The sequence below is a fragment of the Eubalaena glacialis genome, chromosome 10, assembly GCF_028564815.1.
Source record: "Eubalaena glacialis isolate mEubGla1 chromosome 10, mEubGla1.1.hap2.+ XY, whole genome shotgun sequence".
Lineage (NCBI taxonomy): Eukaryota > Metazoa > Chordata > Mammalia > Artiodactyla > Balaenidae > Eubalaena > Eubalaena glacialis.
The window spans coordinates 41,820,915-41,830,684 of record NC_083725.1 but is presented as its reverse complement, the minus strand read 5'-3'; positions in this window follow the sequence as shown (position 1 = coordinate 41,830,684).

The window sequence follows — 9,770 nt, the reverse complement described above, 5'->3', positions numbered from 1 at the left end:
AAATAAATATGGAGCCACATGTGCAAGCATGTGTGTATGTGTATACATATATGTATTTCCTATCAGTGTCCACTGAGAGGGCCTGGGAACAGGGATACACCAGCTACAACATGCACACTTTGCAGCCAGATTTTGTTTTCCAAATGCTACCTCGACTAAAAAGCACCAGGGCTTCTTGGAAATGGCAGATTCTAGAGCTGGGGGAGGAAAATGAAAAGATGAACCCGGAACATCGTGTGGTGCCAGGTAGCAAGGAAGTTCTCCAATAATGATGGAGGCCTGTCAAAAGAACACAGCTAGCTTGTTGGGCCCCTCTGGCCTAATCTGGGACGCTGCTTAGCATCAAAATACATAATGATAGTAATGCGTTGCAGTCCATTAAATAAAATAGGAACCTATGAGTCTATACTGAAATAAACAAACTAATAATGAAGAGAAGAGAAAGCTCTTCCTTCCAGTAGAAAGCCAGCTAACAAATAATTGTGGAAAGAACAATGACTTTAGAAAAATAGCCATTTGGAAACCATCTTAGTGATAATTGATTCAGGCAAGAAACATCAAAGGTTGCTAAAACTAGCCGGTGAAATGGAGGGAAGAAGGGGATTTTTACATGGTTACAAAGTATCATCTCACAAAATGTGTATTACTCAGGAAAAAAATTACCATCACCTGTAATGGGATTAAACGGACACTATTTGTCACCCAATAGTTTCTGTGATAGTCTGGCCAAAAACACAAAGCCAAATTGAAGGACAGTCTATAAAATAACTGCCTATAATTTCAAAAATGTCAAGGTCATGAAAGTGTGAATAGAACATATTGTCTGCCATATCAGTAAACAAAGGATGCTGCAGCCATCAACCCACCACATTACAGCCACTCCAACAGTGAGCCCTGAGGGAATTCAGGAGAGAAACAGGATGCCTGCCATCTAACAGTCAGCCACTGCGGCCATGAAAATACACCCCAAGGAGACTCAGGATGAGAAAGCACAGGATACTGGCCCCAGGTAGCTGAGGTGCATATCAAAGGAATGATTTCAGTGAGCCCAGACTCTTGCATCTTCCCATACACAGAAAAGCACTAAATTCCTTAACTTGAGATGTCTGGTTTTCTTTAATTAACAATAATTTTTTGATGTTCCAACCACCTGGTCTTTGCTGCAAAAGCTATATATCTTGGCTCCTCTCTTACCTGTTTGGAGCGGTCACTTAGAGTTACCTGAAAAACTGCATCTAGAGCTTAAGTCCTCAGTTTTGTCCGCCCGATAAAACATAACTCTCAACTTTTAGGTTTTGTGCATTTTTTTTTTTTCAGTCGACAAAAGTCCAGGAAAGACAGAGGATCTGTTCCAGGTTGAAGGAAATGAGAGGGACATGACCCCTGGGGCATAAATGGCAGAAAGTGAATGAGGTCTCCAGCTGAGAGTCCTTTCTACTCTTCTTACAACTTTTCTGTAAGTTTAAAGGTGCTTCAAAATGAAAATTAAAAAAAGAAAACATTTAAAAACCGATCATCTAAATTATTCAGGCTCACCTTACTATGTGGAAAAATAGGAGTTAGACTCACACAAGAGGAGCTACTTCACAGTGTTGCTCTGAGGAGCTAGTGAAAGAGTGTGAAAGCTATTTGTAAATTTACATTGTTATATCCACTAAAGAGAAGAATAAATGCTAGAGATTTTGAGAACACTCAAGACAGAAAAAATTTATTGTAAACAATCTGTAAAACCATACTCATGCAAATTAAATTTAGCTTTGCTTAATTATGTAAGGGAAAAATAGAAATAAAAGGTAAGTCCAAACAAGTTTGTAATTCATTAAGTGCCTGTGATAAATCTCATTTTATACACAAAAGATATGATCTTTATTAATGGAAAAGATGTTTTTCTTTCTGACCTCCTTTAACTAAGCATTGAAGAAATCGTCAAAGAGTATAGATTTGAAAGTTGTCAAATCATCAGGCTAAATATTAGCTTAGCCTTGGTCTAGCCCTGATTGAGGAAGGAGAGTTATATGACCTCTCAAATTCCCAGAAAAAATTACAATGGTCGGAAATGTGATATAATTTTAAATGTACATGTAACAAGTCATCCTAAATTGGGAAAATTAAATAATTAAATTATTTGTTCTCTGAATTCAAAAATATCTAAAAAGTTTATCAAGTTAGGTAATAAAAACAATAAAATTATGAGTACATTTGAATAGAGAAAGATATCATTACCATACTCAGTTTATGTGCTCCCATTCCAGCGTTTTAGCCAGATTATACCACATTACACCCATGTCCCTGTGCTCCTCCCTAGTCTCCTTAATTTAAGATCTTTTCCTTTTCCAGGTCTTTAAATGGTTTTCTCCAGGGCCCATCTCTAATCATCTTATTTGTGTATTCTCTTCTATGCATTCTCATCTTCTATGTGCTCTCTCTGGGTAACCTCATAAATTACTGTAGTTCAAGATCCACATATATGCTGATGAAACCTCAATTTTTATCATCAACCCAGGCGATATATCTTTTTTTAATATTTCATACTGAATATATTCAAAAGAATTATTTATAACATCTATGCAGGGTATGGAGAGCGACAATTAAAAAGATATCCATTGTGTGTCTTCACCCAAAAACCCTGTGTTCTCCAGCCCACCCTGCCCCCAACAGCAATATGCAGAATAGCCAGATGATGTATCTTTTAAGATATATCCAACAGTCTCCTGGAATCTCCACTTTACTCTCTTTCCATAGGCACTGTGTAGTGGGCATCTACTGTATTGTCTGCTTAGAGAAGCGGCGCTGGTCGACTGGGAAGTTATACTTTCAAATATGTAATTTGAATGAAACTTCTAGGCTGTGTCTCCCTGGAAGAAAGAAAATTCCTCCAGGTGAGAAAGGTACCTGACCCCTGCTGGGCCAGTCACAGTTTCCCATTTTTCTGGCTACCTTTAATTGGTGTAGGAATGGGCCAATCAGTGACACAAGGGCAAGAATTAGACCAGTTTTCCAGGATTATTGAATTTGTGTTTAGAGACTGATCCCTTTTTGGGGATTGGAGATATGAGGTTCTGAAGTTATTTGCAGCCACATCCCCCACTGGGTGGAAATGCCAGGTGCCCATAGGAGAAAATAAAGCAGAAATGAGAGGGAGATAAGGGGGGGGGGGAGAAGGGGAGTGGGGAGAGCTGGAAGTGTTTCATCCTCTTTGAGGCTTAGATACACATCTTTTTTTGTGATTGTGTGAGTCTTCTCGTAAATTTCCCCTTGATCTGAACCAATAGTTCAGTTCTAGTTGGATTTTTGTCACTTGGATTCAAAATTCAGACTAATTCTCCTCTCAAATTCAAGTAAGTCCAAAATGAAGCTCATCATGTTTTCCAGTGTGCCCTTTCCACCCCTGGCCCAGCCTATAACTCCTCTTATACTCTCTCGCTTGGCAATGACACTAGACTTCAGGATGGTATGTAGCCTGTATGCCCTGGTAGAACTGTCATGGTTGCTCATGGCCTTTTGATTCATCATTACTCAGCCATACTGGTAGATAAACATTTTTACTATCACCCTGCCAACATCTATCCAGAAATCAGGAATTTATCCTTGATTCCTGATTCCCTATACCTCTATTTGTTCTTTCATGGCTTTTTAGTTAATTTTTGCTATCTTTTAAATTTTTTGTTTTGAAATGATTTCAGGCTTACAAAAAGTTGCAAAAATAGTACAAATAATTCACCTATACACTTCACACAGATTCTCCAAATGTTAACATATTACATAACCTTAGTCAAATTGTCAAAATCAGGAAACTAACTTTGGATACAATACTGTTATCTAATCCAGTGGTTCTCACATTGTGGTCCAGGCACCCAGGGAGGTCCTTGAGGAATTTTCACAGGATCCATTAGGTTAAATTCTGCTATATTGCTAGGCATTATTTTCCTTCTCTATGCTCATTCTCTCATACATGTATGGTGTAGTTTTTCAGAGGCTGCATGACATGTAATATTGCAACAGATTAAATGCACAAGCAGATACGAGAAACAAATTTTCTTCTATAAAGCCAGACATTAAAGAGCTTTTTTAAAATGTGAAACAATGCCACCCTTCTCACTATTTTTTTTTTTGGAAAATGTTATAAAAATGTGCTATGTTAACACGTAATATTACACGTTATTACATGTTATAATAAAAACGGCTGGAATCAGCCATTTTTCCAAGGAGTCTTGGTTCCTTTTATTGGAGAACAACATTTAAGAATCAAGATGTGGGCTAGCTGTGCTAATTTGTACTGGATTGTCTTTACTTTTTTTTTGGCTGTTTTTGGGTCTTCAGTGCTGCGCGTGGGCTTTCTCTAGTTGTGGCGAGCGGGGGCTACTCTTCGTTGCGGTGCTCAGGTTTCTCATTGTGGTGGCTTCTCTTGTTGTGGAGCACGGGCTCTAGGGAGCATGGGCTCAGTAGTTGTGGCGCACTGGCCTAGTTGCTCTGCGGCATGTGGGATCATCCCGGACCAGGGCTCGAACCCGTGTCCCCTGCACTGGCAGGCTGATTCTTAACCACGGCGCCACCATGGAAGTCCCATCTTTACTTATTTTTAATAATATTTTTTTGTTATTACAAAAATTTTACAAAACCCATGCCCATTGCTTATCAAAAAAAAGATTAAAAAAGTAAGTAAATTAAAAATCACCCACAGTTCTACCATCTAGAGATTATCAGTGTTATTTCAAAAATATTTAAATATAATATTAAACATATATATAAAATATTTAAAGAACATAATCTCCATTTCTAAACGGCTTACTAAGTCCTGTGAAGTCTTTCTTTGAAGTGTCTTTGGAGTCTGTTTCCTTCTTTCCTCCTTCACTGTCTCTGTTCAGGTTTTCATTATTTCTTACTTGGATTATTAAAATAGCTTCCTTACCAGTCTCTCTGCATCAGTCTTATAACATTATTACCCAAACTATCCTCTTACCAAAGTGACATTTAAAAAAATAAAATATAATCATATTAGCATGTACATAAAATCTTTCAATGGCTCTACTTGGCCTCTAAGAAAATGCTCCTTTGCATGACATTCCTGTCCTGGCCCTGCCATCTTCAGCCTCTTTTCCCAGTGTCTCTCATTGCAGCCTTTGCTTTAGCTGTAATGAACTCCTGATCACCCCTGAATTGTGCCATGAGCTGTAATCCTGCTCTGTCTTCCCTATTTTGTTCTCTCAGTCAGGGACACCCTCCTACACATCTCTCTTAGCCTGCCTGTCCATTTATTTATTTTTTTAGATTGAAGTATAGATGATTTATAATATTATATTATTTTCAGGTGTACAGCATAGTGATTCAGTATTTTTACAGTTTATACTCCATTAAAAGTTCTTACAAGATAAAGGCTGTAATTCCATGTGCTGTACAATATATCCATGTTGCTTATCTATTTTATACATAGCAGTTTGTATCTCTTAATCCCATACCCCTAATTTGCCCCTCCCCCCCTTCCCACTCCCCTTTGGTAACCACTAGTTTATTCTCTATATCTGTGAATCTGTTTCTGTTTTGCTATATACATTCATTTGTATTATGTTTTTGATTCCACATATAAGTGATAACATGCAGTGTTTGAGTAATTTCACTAAGTGTAATATTCTCTAGGTCCATCCACATTACTGCAAATGCCACAATTTTATTATCTTTTATGGCTGATTAATATTCTGTTGTATATGTATACTACATCTTCTTTATCCAATTGTCTGTTGATGGACACTTAGGTTGCTTCCACATGTTGGCTATTGTAAATAGTGCTACTATGAACACTGGGGTGCATGGATCTTTTTGAATTAGTGTTTTCACTTTTTCCCAGATATATCCCAGGAGTGGAATTGTTGGGTCATGTGGTAGTTCTATCTTTAGTTTTTTGAGGAACCTCCATACTGTTTTCCATAGTGGCTGCACCAATTTACATTCCCACCAACAGTGGGAATTGCCTTTTCTCCACATCCTCACTAGCATTTGTTATTTGTAGACTTTCTGACAGGTGTGAGGTGGTATCTCCTTGTTGTTTTGATTTGTATTTCTCTAATAATTAGCATTATTAGGCACATATATGTTAACGAGCATAATATCCTCTTCTTTATTGATCCCTTTATCATTATACAATGCCCTGCTCTTTTTGTTATAGTCTTTCTTTTAAAGTCTACTTTGTCTGATATGAGTATAGCTACCTCTGCTTTCTTGTAAACCTAGTAGTTTCTTTAGACTTTAGAAAAAGGTTAAACATAATATGACTTGGAGTTGACATATCTAACATGTTAATTTTTGTGGTACATATATCAAAGTAAGAATTTGTCCATTGTTACAGATGGGGTTTCCCTAGTAGCACACTCTGTAGTGGACATGAGAGTGTAGGAAGTTATGGGGGAGTGCTCTTGGGACCACCAATTGTGGAAGGGAAGTGAAGGGAAAGAAGCAGGATTAAGCAGATGGAGAGCTGAGCTGTGATATAGTCTCAGGATGGTGTCAGCATCCCACGGACAGCTCTGGAGGGTCCTTCAAAGTTGTCCTGAGTTGGAGCATGATTGATTTGCCTTATAACCCACACATGTAATAAGGATGTGGTCTGCCTTGGAAGAGGCAAAATCTCTTCAGTTGAAGCAGTTCAGAAAAGGGCTAAGAATTGAGGGCTGTCATCTGCAGTGCTCCTAACAGCCGGGGGAATAATCCTTTAGTTCAGAGGAGCATCTAGACATTGCACCATAGCATCCACTACATCTACAAATACTGTGCTCTATATGGTTTGGATTCCATCAACACTGAGCATAATTGTGTGTGGCGGGAGGTGGGGGTGGGCAGGTGCATTTCTTAAGAATCTTCTAGGGCTCCAGTGAACATAAAAGGGAACATATGGGAGGCTTGCCAGCCCGGTGCACAAATCCAGCCTTTCCAGTGAACTTTAGGGCAGTATAGCAACAACAACGAAATCCTTCAATTTGGAATTGGACGGGCAGAGCCTTTCTTTCTTTGAGAGAGCTATGAAGGCAGACTACTGGAAGCTCTCAGCCGACTAGAAAATGTTTCATCTGAGAAAGAGCAGTACAAGGAAGACCAAGGGAGCGGGATTATGTGATGGCAGAACCGTCAGCCATGATTTCTGTGAGAAAGGACAGAACTCAATAAAACTTACACCGTGAACTGAATTTAAAATAAATTTAATAATAATGACTTAAAATAATTTGATTTTAGCCTTTTAGTTTTATTGCTCCTCAGCACCCGTTATTATGTTCAATGCTTCTGTCTAAAGAAGAAAAAAAAAATATTTTAAATATTGAAATTCTGCAAATGTGGTCATTTCAAAATCTTCAGCGAGGATTCTAATAGAATAAAGAAGTCACTAAATATAAAGATTTGTGCTTTTAAATGAGGAAAAATTGTGAATAAAGTGCAGTGTGGGTAGCAGTGATTTAAAAGAGGTGTATATACATAAAGGTTAGTTGTCTTAAACCACATAATTATAGTAATTCAGGAGCACACAATAAAACAACCACAGGGTTTCCTGTTCAGTGTTCCCAGCAATTAAAAATGTATTTTGCATTTATCAAGCTTCTCAAATAATTTTATTTTAATGTCTATGAAGGCAGAACTACTGATCCCTCTATTCTATAATCCCAAAGTACTTATGTCAATAAATGTTTTCTTAAGACAAGAATGATAGTTAAATAAAACCTTAATTTTGTTTTATAAACCTTTCCCTAATAATTTGGGGCATATTCAAAGGAAACAAATTCACTAGTTATGACTCACAATTAACCGGAGTCTAAACAAGGCCAACATTCCATTTTGGGAAGGAATTATTGGCCCACTTGAGACATAGGTGATGTTTTGATAACAAGACAATAGTCCTGAAACTTTTTTTAGAATATCTACCTTTTGGACAAGTCTGCTTATTTATAATGATGGGAAATTTCAGTTAAATTAAGTTATTGATTTCTTCAATTACTTACATATATGCAAGATAAGAAGGCACTTACAGCTGTGTAATCTTTGGTAAGGTAATTTACCTTTCTGAGATTCGGTTTCTTTAATTAAGAAATGAGAATATTAAAACTTAATACATTGAGTTATGTGAATCAAATGAAATAGTGTATATAAAGGCTTAGCATGATACCTGAAATGTAGAAAGTGCTGGATAAATGTTTTCTATTATTATATATTATGTACACATATATAACATCCAATTATAATTTAACATAATAATTATTATAATCATAAGATATAATTTATCTATGAAGCTTCTCAGTATCACTCCCTCTTGACTTGAATCCCTTCAAGCATGCTTAGAAGGACTACACAAATATGTACAGCTGAATGAGTGGCTATAAGAGTACCCTCTGGTTTTCTTTTCTCTCATACTTTTCTCCTTCCCAATCTTTTAAACATATCCTAAATTTATCAACCCTACCCCCACCCAACGACTCCCACAATTGAAAAGCATCTCTTTGTCTAGGACACAGGGCTCACTGTGCATTTCCTCCCCACCCCCATCCCTTCCCGGTCGGCCCCACAAAGTTCCCTGGAACATTGCTTAGGAAGTTTTTGCCAACAACAGTTGAAAGAATAGCTGATCAAAGTTTATAACTCTCCCAGTTACTCATTCTCATAACAAATGGCCACACGCTTGCACTAGTGATATTGTAGTAAACATGACCCAGCTCTGTCCTTGGGGAACTCACTAACTGGTTTAAGAGACAGCAATTCAAAAGAGCAATTATAAAACAGGGGTCAAGGCAGACATAGGTTATGATTTTTATGGAATTATTGCAGAGGTCAGGGAAAGCTTCCTGAGTGTGGTGGGATGGGTAGCAGTGAACCGGGCCAAAGAAAAGAAAGGTGGCACTTTAGAAAGTGGGATATCTGAGATGGCCTGGTTTGTGCAAGAAGCAGTGTGGCAAGACACAAGGCAGAGGAGGCTGGGGGGCCAATCACAGGGTGTCTTCTGTGTCCCATTAAGAACCTGGACTTTACCTTGTGAGAGTGAGGGTTTTAACCCTGCCTGTACTTGCAGCTTTAACTTCCTGGTTTTTCCTGTTTTTGTGTACCTTCTTCTACTGATTCTAGTATCAGGAACAGAATTGTGGCTCTAGCTGAAAATGTGCATTCTTGTGAAATTGGAGTACATGGGGAACAGAAAGAAGTTTCTGACACGTCCTTATCACCTCCTGTCACTAGGGCTGAGTCTACAGCATGCTCCTGGGTTCTCCCTAGGTAGGCGCTGGTTTCTTTTGGCCTTATTTTTTTACTTTTTTTTTTTCCTAAACCAGGTCATCTTTTTTTTTTTTTTCTGCTCAAGTGAGATTTCATTCTCATGTCTCATTCCCCTGGTTGCTGTTTTAAAAGAAAATTTCCGACTTTTAACTCTGAATATTCTATTATAATGAGAAAAGTAGTCACTCAAAACAAATGTACTTATTGTAAGGTAGGTCTTCTTTTCAACAGTCACTGCAAAACCAATGATGGCCTGGACTTTAGCTGAAGTCATACACACTCACCAGTCATTCGAATGATTTCTTTCTTTCTCTCTCTCTTTCTTTCTTTCTTCTTGGAGATTGAATTCAAGGGAAATTTAATTTTAGTTAATACTTCTATTTTTCATTTTGTCATTGCAGTTGGCTTTGTTTCCCTCAAAGCTTGTTGCTCTGTTGTATATTTAGAGTTACAGACTTTGTCTGTAATTTCTCATTTCACCTGTTCCTTTTTCCCTGGAGCACTGAATGTTTTTTTTTTTTTTTTTTTTT